The sequence below is a fragment of the Saimiri boliviensis genome, chromosome 16 (assembly GCF_048565385.1).
Source record: "Saimiri boliviensis isolate mSaiBol1 chromosome 16, mSaiBol1.pri, whole genome shotgun sequence".
Taxonomy (NCBI): domain Eukaryota; kingdom Metazoa; phylum Chordata; class Mammalia; order Primates; family Cebidae; genus Saimiri; species Saimiri boliviensis.
The window spans coordinates 68467818-68487475 of NC_133464.1; the positions used below are offsets into that span (position 1 = coordinate 68467818).

At 38.0% G+C, this 19658-nt stretch overlaps 1 protein-coding gene and 2 pseudogenes across 10 annotated transcripts in view; 2 read left to right on the forward strand and 1 right to left on the reverse strand.

Moving 5' to 3' along the window:
• ELF1 (E74 like ETS transcription factor 1) overlaps positions 1-19658 on the forward strand; it is a 106210-nt gene that overhangs the window by 41100 nt on the left and 45452 nt on the right. The window lies entirely within an intron of this gene.
• On the forward strand, positions 5-16370 carry LOC141581650 (regulator of G-protein signaling 17 pseudogene; annotated as a pseudogene).
• Positions 15398-15939, reverse strand: LOC101029377 (large ribosomal subunit protein uL23 pseudogene; annotated as a pseudogene). The gene has a single exon (XR_012514418.1). The product of XR_012514418.1 is annotated as a large ribosomal subunit protein uL23 pseudogene (transcript).

Genomic DNA, 19658 nt, shown 5'->3' on the forward strand with positions numbered 1-19658 from the left:
AATATTGACCAATATGAATGGATAAGATAGCTTCATTTTGCCCAAGTTTATGATATAGAATATGAATCATGTGAGTAATGAATTGAATTTATTAAGGATTATTAGTTTGGGAGGCAGCTTGGCATGATGAAAAGTGAACACCCCTTAGTTACAATTAACTGGAAGTCTGCTTAACATGACTTAAGGAGGCAGGATTGACCTGTGGAGAACAGAGTTCTATCTGGCTTGTGTATAGTTGAATATATATGAGTAAATAACATGAGCCAAGTTTGGCATATAGGAAATGAGAAGGGAGTAGAGCTAGTTTGGTTGGGGGATACAAATTTTAATCCAGGAGAGTGCTGATAAGAAGCTATAGTAAAAATGACCAAAGATCAAAGGTGCAAGTTATCAGTCCTGCTCTGTTGATAGTTGCTTAAAGGTTTTGTGTGTGTGTGTGTGGTTTTTTTTTGTGGTAGTTTTTTTTTTTTTTTTAATAGGTATAGCAGCAGGAGTGTGGGGGACCTTATATCAAGGTGGACAAGCGTTACTTCTGTGAACAGTTGAGTAAAATAGTTTGAGGGCTTGTTCTGTTGTTTAGACACTTGGTTTTTTACTCAGTCATGTGGTTTTCAAATCTTAGTTTGTGTGGTGTTTGCTCCTAAGAATACTTCTTCAAAAGACTGTAAATGAGTCTTTGTGTGCATATTGAATCTTAGATCCCAACACTGGAATCCTTTTCTATTGGCTCTGTTTTCATAAACACTCTTCACCATTTGTTTCTGCTACTGTACTTCGATATATTTTCATACAAACTATTGAACTATTTATAAAACAAGACATAAAGATGTAACAGAGAAGGCAGGAAATGCTTGACATTTGTGTGCCATATCTTACTCTCTGCTTCCTGTCAGTTAAACCACGACGAGAGGAACAGAGACACAGATGTACAATTGCTGCTTTAATTTGCCACTGGGGAGACCAGTTAAGCAAAAAGCTTGTTTCATTAAACTTTTGTCACTTGTTGATTCGAAGGACATTGTAGGCTTGTTTGGTATTATATGGATCGTATGCATCATGTGGCAATTAGATGTTTGCTATAGCACCTAATAGGTACATATATCTTTTACATATTTAAAAGGTATTTACTTTTGTGACGTTTTTTAGGCAATAAAAAAATTGGCATTTGAATTTGTATGTATTTGTATAAATTCACTGTAAAATGTTAGATTAATATTTTGATCTTGAAATTTTAGTATCTAATTATTAACTTTTATATATTATTATATCAGGATTCTGTAAAACTTTCAAAGCATTTTGTAGTTTACGAAGTAAATCCTTGGTACAACTTCAAAATGAAAGATAAATGGAAAGTTATAGAGGTTGACTTCTCTCTGTAACTAAATACAGTTGGTAAATACAGTTAGTAAATGACAAAACTACAACTTGAATGCAGGTGTTCTGATGCCAGATCCTATATTCCTAATATTAGGGAAAAGGTTTGTTTTCATTAAATTACCATTCTACCTATTTCTCAGTCATTTTAACTTTTAGGGTCACCTCTGCTTATTCTTCCTAGAATATCCCCCACCCCTTTTCCTATCATGTTCTCTCTCCTTAGAAAAAATAGATGTTACTTATTTCTAAAGAAATAGCCCACATGTCACTTCTTAGGAAGTTTTTTCAGGTTCTCACAGGGATTTATTCTTTTCTATTCCATCATCTTTCGGTTGACCCGTTTATTTACATTGTTTTGTAGTTATCTGTTTACATTTTTTCTTTTTAGCTATTGAACCACTTTGGGTCAAGGATCATATCTTATTTATCTTTATTTTTATTTAGCCAGTACATAGCATATAGATTTCATAAATACTTGTTGGAAGAATAAATACATGCCTGATATTTATTTTCTTTTTTCTAGAATCATAAGCTGGCTAAAGAACTATAATGTGCATCTTTTCTACAAGTTGTCTTTATGGTTTATTTTTAAGAAATAATTTTATTATAAAAGTTATTGCCTGCTTCAGTCCTACCCACCCCCAGTTTGTTTTTGCTGTTTATGGAAATGAAATATCTTAGTGAAAGTATTAGTGTTTTCATCCTAGTCAGAAGTGGAGATAATATATTGGTCCATTTAAAAGTGTAGAGCTTAATTATTTTAGATTGCTAAGCATCAAAAATCTCTCACTTTTGGCTTTAATCTGGAAAAAAATGTCTAGACCTTCATTCTAGTCTTGATATCTCCACTGAATAAATGGAAAGAATAATTCTCTTTACTACTTTTTGCTTCTCCCTATATTATTTTCTTTTGTCACCAAATTTTTTGTTCTTCGGTGATTGGAGGGTTATAAATTGCAGTGGTCTTGTCAACAGAGCAATAATTTTCACAAGTAGGACTTTAGCTTAGATCTGCCCATTCCAGGAATGTCTTATAAAGTTTCCATATTAACAGTCTTTCCGGCTGAAAATTGATAGAAGTTACTGTATTTTTAAAACAATTAAATCTAATTGATCAAAGTCAAATCTAAGGATTTAAGTTTTTAAAGATTGAAGGAAAAATTACCAAGCTATATGAGTTTAATTTTTAAGGAGTTTTAGAATAACCAAATAGTTATTTTGTTTTTTAAAACTTAGACATGTGAAAAATCGTTTCTAAGGTTTCGAGTGTCCTTTTACATGTGAGACCTCCCTTTTTTGTGCTGTTGGGGGGTGTTGATGTATTTCTAAGTTTGAATCAGAAAAATACATGTATGTATGTCACTTTGAGGATAGTCAGTGAAGCTTAGCTAACCACCAGTTGGTTCTGAGAAGCAAGCGCATCCTGTGAAATTCTATAGAATGCTAAAACAAATGTAGAAAACACATATTTTACCGTCTTAATGAAGAATTTTTAGTAAGCAAAAATTTTTATTAAGAAAATAAAATGTCCTTTAATCTCGACCTAGTTTGACTTTTTAACACACACTGTACTTAATATTCTTTTAAATTGTGTTTATTAATAACTTATGAAAAAATTTATTATGTGTCTTTTTTTTCAAGCTTATAATCTTAGAGACAGGATATAGTAAATAATTACTGAATTACATGGGAGAATGAACTTTGTGCCCATTTCTGCTATAGCATACATATTACGGTGACTTGCATTTGCCTTAGTTGATAGATAGTGATCGCCTGTAGGGAAAGTCTTCTTAGCCACTTGTTGCTTTCCTACCCTTCTCCAGCAGATAGGTCCCTAAAGAGTGCTTGTCCTAAAGAATATAGACAACACTGATTTCTTTCTTTTTTTTTGAAATGAGACTTGCTTTTTTGTTTTTTTTGTTTTGTTTTTTGAGATAAGGTCTTGCTCTGTCACTCGGTGGAGTGCAGTGGCACCATCATGGCTCTCACCTCAGCCTCCCAAGTAGCTGGGACAACCAGCGCATCCCACCATGCCCAGCTAATTTTTACTTTCTGTGGAAATGGGATCTCGCCATATTGCTCAGGCTGGTCTCAAACTCCTGGCCTCAAATGATCCTCCCACTTTGGCCTCCCAAAGTACTGGGATTTCAGGCATGAGCCACTGCACCTGGCCCTGATACGATTTCTGAAGGCCATCTACTATTATTATATAGGAAAAGACAATAGAGAAAGAATTAGTTCTTCTTCTCCAAGGTATTTCCTCCAAGGATGTTTTATAAAATCCCAGTACACTTTTATTTGTTGTCATATTTCAGTTGGCTCAAAATCAAATTAAATCAAAATGAAGGCCTTGAGGTTACCCCCAAGTAAATCAGCTTTACCTGGAACAGTCTGCTTTGGGATTTATCTTTATCTATTTCCTCCCAAGATTTTGCCTTCCCCTCACCTTATGCACTCACAGATTGTCTCTGAAAGGTAAGAACAAAAAACAAACAAGCAAAAAAACTTTTCCCCACAACTTTTATAACCCTTCTTAGTACAGGAGAGGTCACATTTTCTGTGTCTAGTTGTCAGGAATTGGAGTGTGACTAGGAGTTAGATATTAAAGGAGAGAAACATAAGTTTCTATTCATGGGTTTTAAGATAACAGCGTATATTGCCTGACAGTCCCACCCCAACTTTTTTTTTGAAACAAAGTCTTGCTGTTTTGCCCTGGCTGGAATGAGTGGCTGTGTGATCTCAGGGCATGGTGTTGGGCTTGAACTGTTGGGCCGAAGTGGTCTTCCTGCTTTATCCCCCTGCTATGGGAGCGTGCCACTGCACCTGGCTTCACATTTTTAAAGCAGAATATTTTGAGGGAGAAGAGAATGTTGTGATTAAAATCACTAGATTCTAAGCCCTATAAGGGCAGAAATTTTGGTTGGTTTGTTCACTGCTGTATTCCCAGCACTTAGAACAGGGTCTCACACATTGTATGTATGTTCTTATGCCAACCATGCTGTTTTGGTTATAATAGCTTTGTAGTATATCTTGAAGTCTTGTAGTGTGGTGCTTCCAGCTTTGTTATTTGCTATTTGAAATCTTTTATGGTTTCATATAAAATTTTTTCAAATTTTAAAAAAAGTATCATATTTAAAAAAGGGAGATGGGGGTCTCACTATGTTGCCTGAGTTGGTCTCAAACGATCCTCCCATCTTGGCATCTCAAAGTGCAGGGATTACAGGCACGAGCCACCATGCCCAGCCTCCATATAAATTTAAAAACAATTGTTTCTCCTATTTCTGTGAAGAATGTCTTTGATATTTTGATACAGATTGCATTGAATATGTAGACTGCTTTGAGTAGTATCTAATTATTTATTTTGTGATTTATTATTATCATCTCTTTCCTTTTTTCTTTTTTCTTTTTTTTTTTTTGAGACGGAGTTTCGCTCTTGTTACCCAGGCTGGAGTGCAATGGCGCGATCTCGGCTCACCGCAACCTCCGCCTCCTGGGTTCAGGCAATTCTCCTGCCTCAGCCTCCTAAGTATCTGGGATTACAGGCACGCGCCACCACGCCCAGCTAATTTTTTGTATTTTTAGTAGAGACGGGGTTTCACCATGTTGACCAGGATGGTCTCAATCTCTTGACCTCGTGATCCACCCGCCTCGGCCTCCCAAAGTGCTGGGATTACAGGCTTGAGCCACCGCACCCGGCATCATCTCTTTCCTAATCTCCTTGAGGACGTGTCAGATTTTTGTATCTATGCAGAGACATCAGTAGTTTATTAGAGATGTTTAAGGATTAAATAAAAAGCAGTATACCGTATATGTTTTACTTTGTAAACCATAAAGAACTTATTAGACATTAGCTATCACTAACAAATAATAATATAAATAAGCTTTATTGTGATACTGTACAATTCCTGATGTATTTTATAGTACTTTATAGTATTTTTTAAAATCTAGTAAGTGCCTGTTAAATCTACTAAGACAACTTTGAATTCTTGAACTTTCTAAGAGTAAAGCAGAAAACCTAATCCGTAAAGCAGAAAACACCTCTAATAAAGAGCCAAGTTTGACCAACACTTTGGGAGGCCTAAGCAAGTGCATCACTTGTGGTCAGGAGTTCAAAACCAGCCTGGCCAAAATGGTGAAACCCTGTCTCTACTAAAAATACAAAAATTAGCCGGGTATGGTGGCACACCTGTAGTCCCAGCTACTCCAGAGCATGAGGCAGGAGAATCATTGGAGCCTAGCAGGCAGAGGTCACAGTCAGCCTAGATGGTGACATTGTGCTTAGCCTGTCAAACAGAGTAAGACTGTCTCAAAACAAAACAAAGCCAGGTTCAGTGCAGCCTCATTTGGTCAACTAAATATTTTCACAGAAGCATCTTCCGAATGTCATCTTGTAAGAAAATAAAGATTTTGTGAATGCTAGTGATAGTCTCTATTTCAGTGACAAAGAAAGAAAGGCGGATCTGTTATTTATATCGCATCTTTCTTCATTGAATAAGCCAGCATCATCATGCAAAATACTTAATACTAACTGACCAAGATATAGTCATCCAAAGATGCAACCGTTCATATATTTCAAAGTTAGACTGATGTTCAAGTGAATCATAGATAGTTTTGATGTTCAGTGGAATAATTTGTAAGAAGGTTATGTGGTATTTGGTCTACATTTTTAAAAATCTTATTTTCCTATTTCTCCCCTCTTCCAATTCTTAGGTGAAGAACAAAAACATGATATAAATTAAGTGATTTAAAGAATTTTAGGCCAGGTTCGGTGGCTCATGCGTGTAATCTCAGCACTTTGAGAGGCCGAGGCAGGCAGATCACCTGAGGTCAGACCACCATGACCAGCATGGAGAAACCCTGCCTCTACTAACAACACACAAAAAATTAGCCAGGAGTCGTGGTGCGTGCCTGTAATCCCAGCTCCTTGGCGGGCTGAAGCAGGAGAATGGCTTGAACCTGGGAGGCAGAGGTTGCGGTGAGCCAAGATCGCACCACTGCACTCCAGCCTGGGCAACAAGAGTGGAACTCCTTAAAAAAAAAAAAAAAAAAAAAAAAAAAAAAAAAAGAATTTTCCCACACCCTGAGCAGAATAAAAACCACTGTTGAGAATCTCTGTTTTAAGTAATTAATGAAGAATGTAGGAGGGCAGTATACGCATTAGTGATGGGAAGTTTTCAATGTAGCAGTCAAGCTGTGGAATGTTTGTTTAAACTGTCATCATTTTTCGGTGGTGATTGCCGTATCTTACTTACATGACTTGCATTGGGCTTTGTAGTCATAGATCACACCCTGTTGTTGCAGCCCAGTTTGATAACCTCCAGGAACTGTTTTACTTCTCAAATCATGCCTGAATTCCACTGCCTGCCTTTTTATTTCCCATTGTGAAAAGAGTTAACAGCTCTTACTTAATCAGGCTGTTAACAATCTCTAAACTTTGGTCATTTTTGAGTCTCTGCATTCTTTTGTGTTGGCATTCACGTACCGCAGTATGTTTTACTATCTTCTCCGTTCCCCTTTAGTCTCTCCAACTCCTACCTTCCTTGTGCAGTTCCCACGTCATCTGTGAAGTGTTTTCTTTACCTGTTTGACCATCTCCTCTTCTGAAATACTGTCCAGCTTTTTTAGCACTTAATACAACCTTGGGGCATTTAGTTTTTCCTCTTGGTCTTGTTTTCTGTACTAGATTGTAAATTTCATGGGACCAAGAGCCATGTATTATCTTTACATTTTCCACAGTGCTGAGCCTAGGGGAAATTCAATAAATACTTAACTTTTTACCACAAAGTTAATCAGTAATAGCAGAAGTGCCTCTAAAATTAGATATTTAGGATCTTTTGATTAGTTCTAGATATGCCTTAAATAAGCATAACTAAACTATTCCTTTTTGTCTTTGAGATGGAGTCTTGCTCTGTCTCCCAGGCTAAAGTGCCTCAGCTTTCTGAGTACGTGGGACTACAGGTGTGCACCACTCTGTATGGCTAATTTTTGTATTTTTTAGTAGAGACGGGGTTTTGCCACGTTGGCCAGCTGATCTTGAACTCCTGGCCTCAAGTGATCTGCCTGCCTTGGCCTCCATAAAACTGTTTTCTATTAGAGAAAACCTAATGCTAGGGTATTTGATGTACTTCAGTTAACAGTAACTGAAATGGCCTCAAATGATTTAAAAATTTATTGAGAAATTTTATTATGGAAGATTAAAGTATAAATCTTTATTCTGTATATGTTTTACTTATTAGTGGTAAAGTTTGCTTCTAAGATTGGCACAATAGTAAAATATAAAATTAATGTATAATTTATAAATACTAAGTACAGGCATACATCAGTTGATGACTGGGATACATTCCGAGAAATGGATCATTAGGTGATTTTGTCCTTTTGCAAAAAAAAATCACAGAATGTACCTACACAAACCTAGGTGGTGTAGCCTTCTATACATCTAGGCTATATGGTATAGCCTGTTGCTTCTAGGCTGCAAACCTGTACAGTATGTTACTGTACTGAATATTATAGGTAATTTTAACACAATGGCAAGTATTTGTGTATTTAAACACTCATAGAAAAGGTGCAGTAAAAACATGGCATTATCATCTGATTTCCCTATCTGCTCCACTGTTCACCAGAATGTTGTTATGTGGCAAATGACCGTATATATCTCACAGTACTAAGCCCATGCCCTTCCACATTTTTATTTCTCATCTTATGGTTTTGCTGCTTCATTTTTTGTTTTTGTTTTTGTTTTTGAGATGGGTCTCTCTGTCTCGCAGGCTGGAGTACAGTGATGCTATCTTGGCTCATTGCAACCTCCGCCTCCTATGCTGAAGTGATCCTCCCGCCTTAATCTCCCGAGTAGGTGGGACTGCAGCAGGCTCACATCACCACACCCAGCCAATTTTGTATTTTTGTAGAGATGAGGTTTCACCTTTTTGCTCAGGCTGGTCTCAAACTCCTAGGCTCAAGTGATCTGCCCAGCTTGGCCTCCCAAAGTGCTGGGATTACAGGCATGAGCCACTGCGCCCTGCCTGCTTCTTGTTTTTTTTGGTTTCGTTTTAGTTTAGAAGCTTAGGTAATTGCCAGACAGTTATAAAAATGGTTATAGGAAGAATCCCATTTTAAAGATCCTGAAATGAAACATCAGAACTCTTTTATGATATCCAAGCTGATCTAAAATAGTTTTATACCATTTAAAGGAAAAAAGGAAATTGAGTGTGGTGGCTCACACCTGTAATCCCAGCACTTTAGGAGGCCAAGGTGGGAGGAACATTTGAGCCTGGGAGTTTGAGACCAGCCTGGGCAACAGATCAAGACCCCATCTCAAAAAAAAAAAAAAAAAAAAGAGAGAGATTAAAATAATAAAAAAGAAAAGAGGTAGACTGTCAAAAGAGATTATTCAGGGGTTTTTTTTGTTTGTTTTGTTTTGTTTTTCCACACGGGGAGCAGGAAGTTTTGTGCACAAGGAATCTTAAAGTCTTTCAAATGGGTTGGTAACTTGGGAAAAGTTGGAAATGTTTATTTCCCTTAAGATTATGTCCTAATACCTGGTTGCACTGTGACTTGAAAGAGGATCCTAAAATGTCACAGGAACAAAAGGTTGTGATTGTCAGAGAATAGTCGGAAAGGTCTGATTCTGTGGCAGTGAGTACAGACAGAAAGCCTAGAAAAAGGTAGTATTTGTTGAGTTCTTGGTGGGATTAAGTCAGGGCTGACTTTGGCTTCTTTAATAATGGAATGGGGAAGTGGGGGAACTATAAAATGCAGAAATGCTGGAACATTGTTTTTGAGATGATAGGGAAGAGTAATAAAATCGTGTTGTAGCTATACTTTTTAAAAAATTATAAAGACTTTTTTTAGAGCCATTTTAGATTCACAGTAAAATTGAGAGGAAAGTAAAAGATTTCTCATACATCTCCTGCCCCTGCACATGCATAACCTCCCCATTACCAGCCTCCTGCTAATCAGTGTCTGCACCAGAGCAGTGCACTTGTCACAGTTGATGAGCCTACACTGACACATTGTCACTGGATGTTCATCGTTTACATTAGGGCTCACTTGTGGTGTACATTTTGTGGATTTGGGCAAATGTCACTTAGTAACAAGCATTTAAGTTTCCACATGTCTTTTTGTGGCTTGACAGCTTATTTCTCTTTAGTGCTGATTAGTATTTCATTATGTGGATGCACCACAGTTTATTAATTCACCTACTGAAGGACATCTTGGTTGCTTACAAGTTTTGTCAATTATGAATAAAGCTGCTATAAACATCCATGTGCAGGTTATGTGTGGACATAAGTTTTTACTTCCTTTGGGTAAATACCAAGGAGCACAGCTCTGTGATATCAGAGTATCTTTAGTTTTGTAAGAAACTGCCAAACTGTCTTCCAAAGTGTACCATTTTGCTTTCCCACCAGCAGTGAGTGAGAATTCCTGTTGTTCCACATCCTCGTCAGCTTTTGGTGTTGTCGGTGTTCTGGATTTTGGCCATTCTAATAGGTTTGTAGTGGCACCTCATTGTCATTTTAGTTTGTATTTCCCCAATGACAGATGATGTGGAGCATCTTTTCATATGCTAGTCTGTATAGCTTCTTTGCTAAGGTGTCTGTTAAGGTATTTGGCCCATTGTATTTTTTTCTTTATTTTTGAGATGGAGTTTCACTCTTGCTGCCCAGGCTGGAGGGCCGTGGCACTCACCGCAACCTCCGCCTCCCAGATTCAGCCAGTTCTCCTGCCCTGGCCTCCTGAGTAGCTGGGATTATAGGCATGTGCCACCACGCCTGGCTAATTTTTTATTTTTAGTAGAGACAGGGTTTCTTCATGTTGGTCAGGCTGGTCTTGAACTCCCGACCTCAGGTGACCCACCCACCTCAGTCTCCCAAAGTGCTGGGATTACAGGCATGAACTGCCGCACCCAGCTGGCCCATTTTAAAATCAGGCTATTTTCCCTGAGTTTTGAGAGGTCCTTGTATATTTTAGATAACAGTCCTTTCATCTGTGGTTTGTAAAGAGCAAAAATTTTTAATTTTGATGAAGTCCAGCTTATCATTTCCTTCTTTCGTGCATCCTGTGTTTGGTATCTTAAAAGGCCATCAACAGACCCACGTTCATCTAGATTTTTCTCCTGTGCTATATTCTAGGAATTGTATTGTTTTCCATTTTCCATTTAGGCTTAAAGATCCATTTTGAGTTAATATTTGTGAACGGTATAAGATCTGTGTCTAGATTCTTTTTGGTTTTTGCATATGGATGTCCAGTTTTTCTACCACTGTTGGTTGAAAAGACTGTCTTTTCTCCATTGTATTGCTTTTGTCCTTTGACAAAGATGGTTGACTGTATTAATGTGGTGCCATTATCTATGCTGTCTGTTCTGTTCCATTGATCTATTTTGTTCTTTCATCAGTACCTTACTGTCTTGATTACTATAGGTTATAGGTGTACTTTTAAGCTTGATGCATAGAATATTTCCATTCACTCCTCCAGTTCAGGTATTCAGACATCCTGTCTTATAAATCTGACTACCATTTCCTCATACCTTTGCCACATCATGAGGAGCTTTTTTAGCCTTGTTAATAGATTTGGAGTTTTGCCTGTAGGTTATGGAAGCCATTAATTAGTTGTCAGAGAAGTAAGTTGATCATCTTTTCACTTTAGGTAAATAACTTCTACTCCAGGCTGAAGAGCCACAGGAGTCGGGCTAGAATAGAGGTAATAAGGGCCCATCAAATAAGTGAGTGAAAGAGCGTATCACCTCATAATGCAGTACATGAGCATGAAGTGATTTAGATGGCCTTTAAGTTTTGCTTTCAGTTGATGATGTGCCTCCATGTAAGAGTGAAACTTCTTATAAAAGAATACGTTTCTACCAGAAGAGAGAGTTATGCTGTGTGCGAATTGGAGGTGGGGGAGGTGGGTCATATAGCACAATCTCCTGGGGAACTTTGAAACAGCATTTACCTGGCTTTTCACCCCCAATTAGTGCCAGCATGAAACACTGTTACTAGTGGGAATCTGCTGTATTCTCAGATGGGGGAACCATGGCATTAGAGCATGTCTTTTCTAAGAAAATGGAAATATTAACGAGGAGAATAAAGGGCCACAGAAAAGAAACAGAATTTCCTTGCAAGTTAAGTCTTGTTTGTTGGAGAGAGAAATTTTTTTAACTGCCTGAACAGGTTTTGCTGAGAAAGACATTTTAGCATGGTTGTGTTTACTTTTTAATGAACAGAATTAAAACAGTATGTGACAACTGTTAAGATATTTCTCGTTTATTTATTTCAGAGACGGAGTCTCACTTTGTCGTCCAGGCTGGAGTGCAGTGGCATAATCTCAGCCCGCTGCAATCTCCACCTCCCGGGTTCAAGTGATTCTTGTGCCTCAGCCTCTGAGTAGCTGGGATTGCAGGTGCCCTACCACACCTGGGTAATTTTTGTATTTTTAGTAGAGGTGAGGTTTCACCATGTAGGCCAGGCTGGTCCTGAACTCCTGACCTCAAGTGATCTGCCCTCCTTGGCTTCCCAAAGTCTTGGGATTACAGATGTGAGCCACCATACCCGGCCAGTATTTCTCTTTTGATTTTGAATTCTGTTGTTTTCAGAACATGCTCAAAAAAAGAGTTAAACTTGAGACCGCAGGTATGGACAGGTCTAGGTATTCAGTCTGTTTGGCTGTTTTGCCGGGTGCTATAAATGCTGCCTGAGTGTATTCTGATACCAGGTTAGCCCAAGTGGCCAATGATAGGAAGTGAAGAACTATGTGAAAGAACTGGAATTTCAGGTTTGGGTAGTGAGTAATTGTGGCCCTGCCTTCAGAATCCTGGAACTATTCACCTGGGTGTCAGCAAAAAGGCAAATACATAGAGAAGTCAGTCTGTTTAGTTTGATCGTATTGATTTTTATTGTTATTATTATCACAGTTGAAGCTAATGTGAGCTTGAACAAGTAGCCAAGACCTGTGTCAGGTTTGCTTACGTCACCAGAAGCCTTACTGAGACATTCTATACAAAAATCATCGATTTGTGCTTAATTACATGAAAATAAAACTATACTTTTGATAAAGTCCTCAGTACTTCCCTCTGCTTACTCCCCCTCAATTAAAAAAAACACCTAATTGAAGCTAAAGAACCTGGCCAGATGCAGTGGCTCAGGCCTGTATAATCCCAGCACTTTGGGAGGCCAAGGTGGGAGGATTGCTTGAGCTCTGAAGTTTGAGATCAGCCTGGATAAGATGGTGAGACCCCTTCTCTACAAAGGAAATTATGAAAAATTAGCCAGGTATGGTAGTGTACACCTATAGCCCCAGCTACTCAGGGCCTGCAGTGGGAGGATCGCTTGAGGCCAGGAGTTCGAGGCCATAGTGAGCAAGGATCATGCCACTGCACTCCAGCCTGGGCAATAACGAGACACTGTCCCTAAAAAATAAATAAAAATTAGCTCCTTGCTCTCTTGGTGCTTGCTCTTTGCCCACTGGGTGCTGAAGTTGGGCGGATGCAGCAAACCAGCTCCACTAGAGGACTGAGCCGCGGAGCCCCCACCCCCCACCCCCCGCAAACTGGGCCCATCGGTGTGCTGCCCACCTCCAGGTGACAGGCCAGTTGGGTCCTGAAGTAGCTGAAATGCGAAAAAGGCAGGAATCCCAAAATGAAGGAACACCTGCTGTGTGTCTCAAGCGCCTGGAAACCAGAGGCCCAACAACACTCGTTAGCTTTTGTTGGTGCCGTTGTTGCAGCTGCTCCTGCCTCGCTGTTAGGGACGAAGAGAGGGGAAAATGCGGGAAGACCCACATGCACTACGGAAATGGAGAGTATCAAGTCCTAGAGGAATGCCAAAACCCCCCTGCAGAGGAATCTTGTCCTGGTCTCAAAATTTTGACAAGATGATGAAGGCCCCAGCAGGAAGAAACCTTTTCAGAGTTCCTCCAAACGGAATACAGCGAAGAGAACCTACTTTTCTGGCTTGCCTGTGAAGACTTAAAGAGCAGAACAAAAAAGTAATTGAAGAAAAGGCGAGAATGATATATGAAGATTACATTTCTATATTATCACCAAAAGAGGTCAGTCTTGATTCTAGAGTTAGAGAGATAATCAGTAGACATCTGTTGGATCCCGATCCTCACACGTATAGTCCTCTCCAGACCTAAGTGACATATTTTCTGATGAATTCAAGGGGATGTTCAAGACTTTGAATCTAATGAAAACACTTCAAAAGGCAAAATGTTGCCCTAACTGATAGAAGGTCCCAGTTGGGAACTGATTTTATTCCTACGACAAAAGCTCTAAGATGAGTAGGGAAAAGGAACACTATCAAGCATTGATGACAATAACCAAATATATTTTTTAATATGTCATATATGCAATGTGAAATTCATTTCCCCCTCATTTCTTATATTAAATCTCATTTCAGAAATTTCAGAATTTTAAAACTGTTGACTTATACCTAACTGCTGTCACTGTATTACAGCTTTTAAATAATTAGAAATAAAGATTTTAGTATAATAAACATTGTGTTTCTGTCCTAAGCTTGGATACATTTCCTTTCTAAAGATGTAGCTCTTATTGCTGTATGAAAAGAATGCTACATACAGTGCTTACTAATGGAAATGTATGTCCATGGATTCACTTAGGGAGCATAGTGTAAAAACATCAAGAACTTAAAATTACAAATTTGATTTCAAGTTACATTTCTGTCTCATGTGACATTGGGCAAATCGTTTATCTTCTCTGAGTTCATTTCCCCATCTGCAAATGACAGATAAAATACTTAATTATCAGGATGGCTATGAGCATTAAATAAACATGAAAAGAATAAAGCATGACATACATTAGTATTTTATCAAAGTTCTTCAACTCAATAATTGTTATTTTATGCTTGTATTAAATGTCATTTTAATGCACTTTTCCCTATTGTTTTCCAAAACATACATTAAACATCTGATTTAGCTATTCATCAAAACATACAATCATATTTTAAGTTGGAACACTATATCAGTGTTATTGCTTTGCTCAATAATGTGATCCCAATTCACTACTTTCAGTTCACCATCACCTCAAATCTGTAGAAATGTTTCTCTCAATGATGTAGATAGATCATATACAATTGTAAGTTAAAATTTAAGTTTAAATAAGAGAAATCATTTGAAAATGCTATTTCCAAAGGAAATAAAACAACATTCCCAAGGAAAAAATAATATCAAGTTATTTGTTAAATATATAAATGAGTTACAGGGCTAAGGCTAAGTTATGAGAGATTGACAGAAAACACTTTTTAATGTTAAGGTAGTATGATTTTCTTTAACAATTTTACAACGAAAATAAAAACTTAATAAAAGGCAGTGATGGTGGTTCACACCTATAATCCCAGCGCTTTAGGAGGCTAAGGCGGGAGGATCACTTAAGCCCAGGAGTTCCAGACATGTCTGTGCAACAAAGTGAGACCCCTGATTCTAAGAAAATATAAAATGTTTAAAATAAAAATAAAGTTTAAAATAGTAATGTGTCCATTAAACCTTTTATTTTAGTTTTAGATTTATAGAAAAACTGCAAATAGAGAGGTCCCATATATACCTGTGGGACATCTATCAAAATTAATGAACTAATGTTGATCATTAAGTTCATACTTTATTCAGATTTCCTTAGTTTTTAACCTAATGTCCTTTTTCTGTCCCAGGGTCCCATTCAGGCTACCACATTATATTTAGTTGTCATGCTTCCTTAGGCTTCTCTTGACTGTGACAGTTTCCTTGCTTTCAATGACAGTTTTGAGAAATAAACTGGTAGTTTGTGGAATGTCCCTCTGTGGGGATTTGTCTGATGTTTTTCTCATGACTAGACACGGGTTTTTGGTTTTTGGAAGAACACAAAGGTAAAGTGCCACTTTCACCTCTATTTATCACATAATATCAAAGTTACATGCCATCATCAGGACTCCTCTTAGCTGTGACAGTTTCTCAAACTTTAGGCTACTCTTAGCTGTTCATGTTAACCTTTATCACTTTATCTATTATGCTTCTCCTCTGTAAAGTAACACATTTTTTTTTTTTATGGTGAAAAGATATACATATATTTAGAATTAGCCAGCTGGACTCCATTTAGATGATCCCAATTTTGTTGGCAACATCCAAAGCATCGTAATCAGGAGCCAGTCGAACATATGCCTTCTTCTCTCCATCAGGCCGAATCAGGGTGTTGACCTTGGCCACATCAATGTCATAGAGCTTCTTCACAGCCTGTTTGATCTGGTGCTTGTTGGCTTTAACATCCACAATGAACACAAGTGTGGTGTTGTCTTCTATCTTCTTCATGGCAGACTCAGTGGTCAGCGGAAACTTGATGATAGCATAGTGGTCCAGTTTGTTTCTCCTGGGGGCGCTCTTCCGAGGATATTTGGGCTGCCTCCGGAGTCGCAGTGTCTTGGGCCGCCGGAAGGTGGGTGACATGCGGATCTTCTTTTTTTTGTGGCTGTGGACACCTTTCAACACTGCTTTCTTGGCCTTTAAAGCCTTCGCTTTGGCTTCGGCTTTAGGCGGGGCAGGAGCTTCCTTCTTCGCTTTCGGCGCCATCTTGCGAAAAGGGCAAGTAACACATTTTTAAAGAGATTATATTGAAGGTAAATTATCTGGACATTTACATTGAGTCAGACAAATTCTGAGCAGATTCCTCAACACTAATATTAGGTTCCACTAAGTGATTACTAATAAATACTATAAAGAAACTATAGTGACATGGAAAAATAAAACTCCAAAAGACAGCCTAAATATTCACCTGTCTTAGCATGAATATTCACCTAGCATGAATATTCACCTAATAGAGATGAAAGTGAATTTTTCCCTTGAACTACCTGCGTAATTAATTACAGTAATCCTCCACATACTTTGGATATTAAAGATTAGTCTTACTAATTGTCATAAGAGGTAATCTAAATTTAAATTTAAACTAACCATTTTGCTTAGTTCATTTTTATATTGCCCTCCACTAATCAATGAACACTGAATATTGAAATAATATAAAAGACCTGATATATTTCCCACCAGCTTTAACCGACTTGTCATAAATACATTCTTGTATATGACTTTTAAATACTTGCTAAATATTAAAAATAATTTCAATGTGTTTGGTATTGTTTTTACATATCGAACGTGTATAATTTTTTACTATCGTGTTCATCATACTTAATAATCGATATCCATATATTGTACTCCACCAGTATTTATTGGTGGACAATAAAGAAGTTTTGAATGCATGAATACAACTTAAGAGGCACCACACTTGATTATTTTGCAATGCCAGAATAATGGTGGATACTCATAAATTGAATGGATAAATCCAGATTATGTTTCCTCCAATTTAAGTTTTTCTGTTTTTTTTTATTCCCCATTCCTATAATCAGTTTTCTCATTTTACCTATGTACAGTAATATACTTCTGGAAAAATGCTAGAATTTTCACCATGTAATAGAATTTGAGCATGACAGTAATATAAAATAATTCAGAAGTCTCAAACCTAGATATCTCTCTTTGAGTTTTCAAAGTAAATCAAAATACAGCCGTTTTCATTTTACTGTATTATAGAAACCTATGGATGTTATTGTAAAATCCATATGCATTATGCTGATTTTCTTTTTTTTTTTTCTTTTTTTTTTTTTGAGACGGAATTTCGCTCTTGTTACCCAGGCTGGAGTGCAATGGCACGATCTCGGCTCACCGCAACCTCCGCCTCCTGGGTTCAGGCAATTCTCCTGCCTCAGCCTCCTGAGTAGCTGGGATTACAGGCACGCACCACCATGCCCAGCTAATTTTTTGTATTTTTAGTAGAGACAGGGTTTCACCATGTTGACCAGGATGGTCTCGATCTCTTGACCTCGTGATCCACCCGCCTCGGCCTCCCAAAGTGCTGGGATTACAGGCTTGAGCCACCGTGCCCGGCTATGCTGACTTTCTTAAAATGTTTTGAATTAATAAATAATTCAACATTGAAAAAATAATTAAAAATAAAAGAATGCTTAATATTAAGTAGCTATCTTGCATAGCTACCTAAAATATAGTAAATATATGGTACCTGTTTAGATTGCAGAAACACAGTTTTAAACTTTCTCTCAACCTTCTTAAATTTGTTGAATATTTGAAAAAATTTAAATGAAAATTTTAAATTAAACCTTTTCCTTTTCAATTATGAGAACACTGAATGCAAAATGCAATGGTTTGTTTGCCTTGTGACATTAACTTGTGTTTTTTCCCTTCAATTTTGTGTATTCAGAGAAATAGGAACTCAGCAGGAACTGAGAGAGTATGACTACTCTTTTTTGGGAAAGTTCTAATCTTTCCAAATCAATCAAAGTTCAAATCAATACTCCCAAGTATACCTGCATTTTGGGATGTTTCTTTTTTTTTTGAGACGGAGTTTCACTCTTTTTTTTTTTTTTTTTTTTTTGAGCTGGAGTTTTGCTCTTGTTACCCAGGCTGGAGTGCAATGGCGCGATCTCGGCTCACCGCAACCTCCGCCTCCTGGGTTCAGGCAATTCTCCTGTCTCAGCCTCCTGAGTAGCTGGGATTACAGGCACGCACAACCATGCCCAGCTAATTTTTTGTATTTTTAGTAGAGACGGGGTTTCACTATGTTGACCAGGATGGTCTCGATCTCTTGACCTTGTGATCCACCCGCCTCGGCCTCCCAAAGTGCTGGGATTACAGGCTTGAGCCACCGCGCCCGGCCTGGAGTTTCACTCTTGTTATCCAGGCTGGAGTGCAATGGTGCGATCTCGGCTCACCGCAACCTCCATCTCCTGGGTTCAAGCAATTCTCCTGCCTCAGCCTCCCGAGTAGCTGGGACTACAGGCGTGCACCACCATGCCCAGCTAATTTTTGTATTTTTAGTAGAGGCGGGGTTTCACCACGTTGACCAGGATGGTCTCGATCTCTTGACCTCGTGATCCACCTGCCTCGGCCTCCCAAAGTGCTGGGATTACAGGCTTGAGCCACCGCGCCCGGCCTGGGATGTTTCTTTATTGTTTTTTCCATATCCACATATTTTAATGTAAATTCTAGCAATGCTACTGTGTTTGAAATAACTAGAAAGACTGGGCACAGTGGCTAACTCTGTAATGCCAGCACTTTGGGAGGCTGAGGCCAGCAGATTGCTTGAGCTCAGGAGTTCGAGACCAGCTTGGGCAACATAGTGAGACACCGTCTCAACTGAAAGTACAAAAATTAGCCAGATGTGATGGTATACCCCTATAGTCCTAGCTACTCAGGAAGGTAAGGCATGAGAATTGCTTGAACCCTGGCAGAGGTTGCAGTGAGCTGAGATCATGCCAGTGCACTCCTGAGCGATAGAGCAATGGAGCAAGACTCTGGCTCAAAAAGAAAAAAAAAAGAACTAGAAAGAAAAATGTCACTACAAATCTATCTTGTAGTATTTTAATGAGTTATTAAGTTGTGTTAGTCCCTAAAAAGGCTTATACATATTTCCTTTTTACTTTTTAAACTGAGTGAAAATGTGAGGCAAGATGATATGATATAATTAATTTGGGAGATAATAGTAAAATTTTAAGATTTAAAGCAATAAATAGGAAAATTACAAACCCTCTGCACCAGTTGTTTCAGTTAAAAATATGGTTGAAAATGATTTATCCCAAGTATCAAGAGGTTGCATAATATATAAAAGCATTTTAATTAACAATCGTCCTGGGGTATGGTAAGGTACTTTTGCTAGGTATTTGTCTAAAGGATATCTTATTTTTCCAGATATTCTGCTAAGGAAAAAATATTAATTAAGTTCTATTAATATAGATGTAAAGGTACCGGTAGGAAGTCTGGGCTTTTTTTGCTTTCTTTGCCACTAACTGGCTGTGTGTCATTGGACAAATCAGAATGCTCTAGTCCTAAATTCTTTCATCTTTTTAGTGAATATGTTGTCCAAGGTAATCCTTAGATCTTTTTCAGCTCTAAGATCCTGTGATTTCACCCTTTTTAGATTGAGAATTGGCAAACTTTGGAAGACTGTGGAATTTATCTTTATACCACTGACTTTTCGTTTCTGCTGGGAGCTAATACAGACATTCTACTATATTGTAATAGAAAACAGATTTTTTAAAAGGCCAAATTATGGTCCATCACACAGGAATTCAGTCATTACAGTTTATGGATTTATTGCTTGTTTCTCGTTTCTACTTTGTATAGCTTCTCTTCTCTCACTTTTCTTGTTCTGTTTTCTTTCATTTCTGTTGTGTTTCTTCTAATGGTTTTTCCAAATATGTTGCATTTCTCATAATGGCTATCTGTATATATTGAAAAGGGCCCTT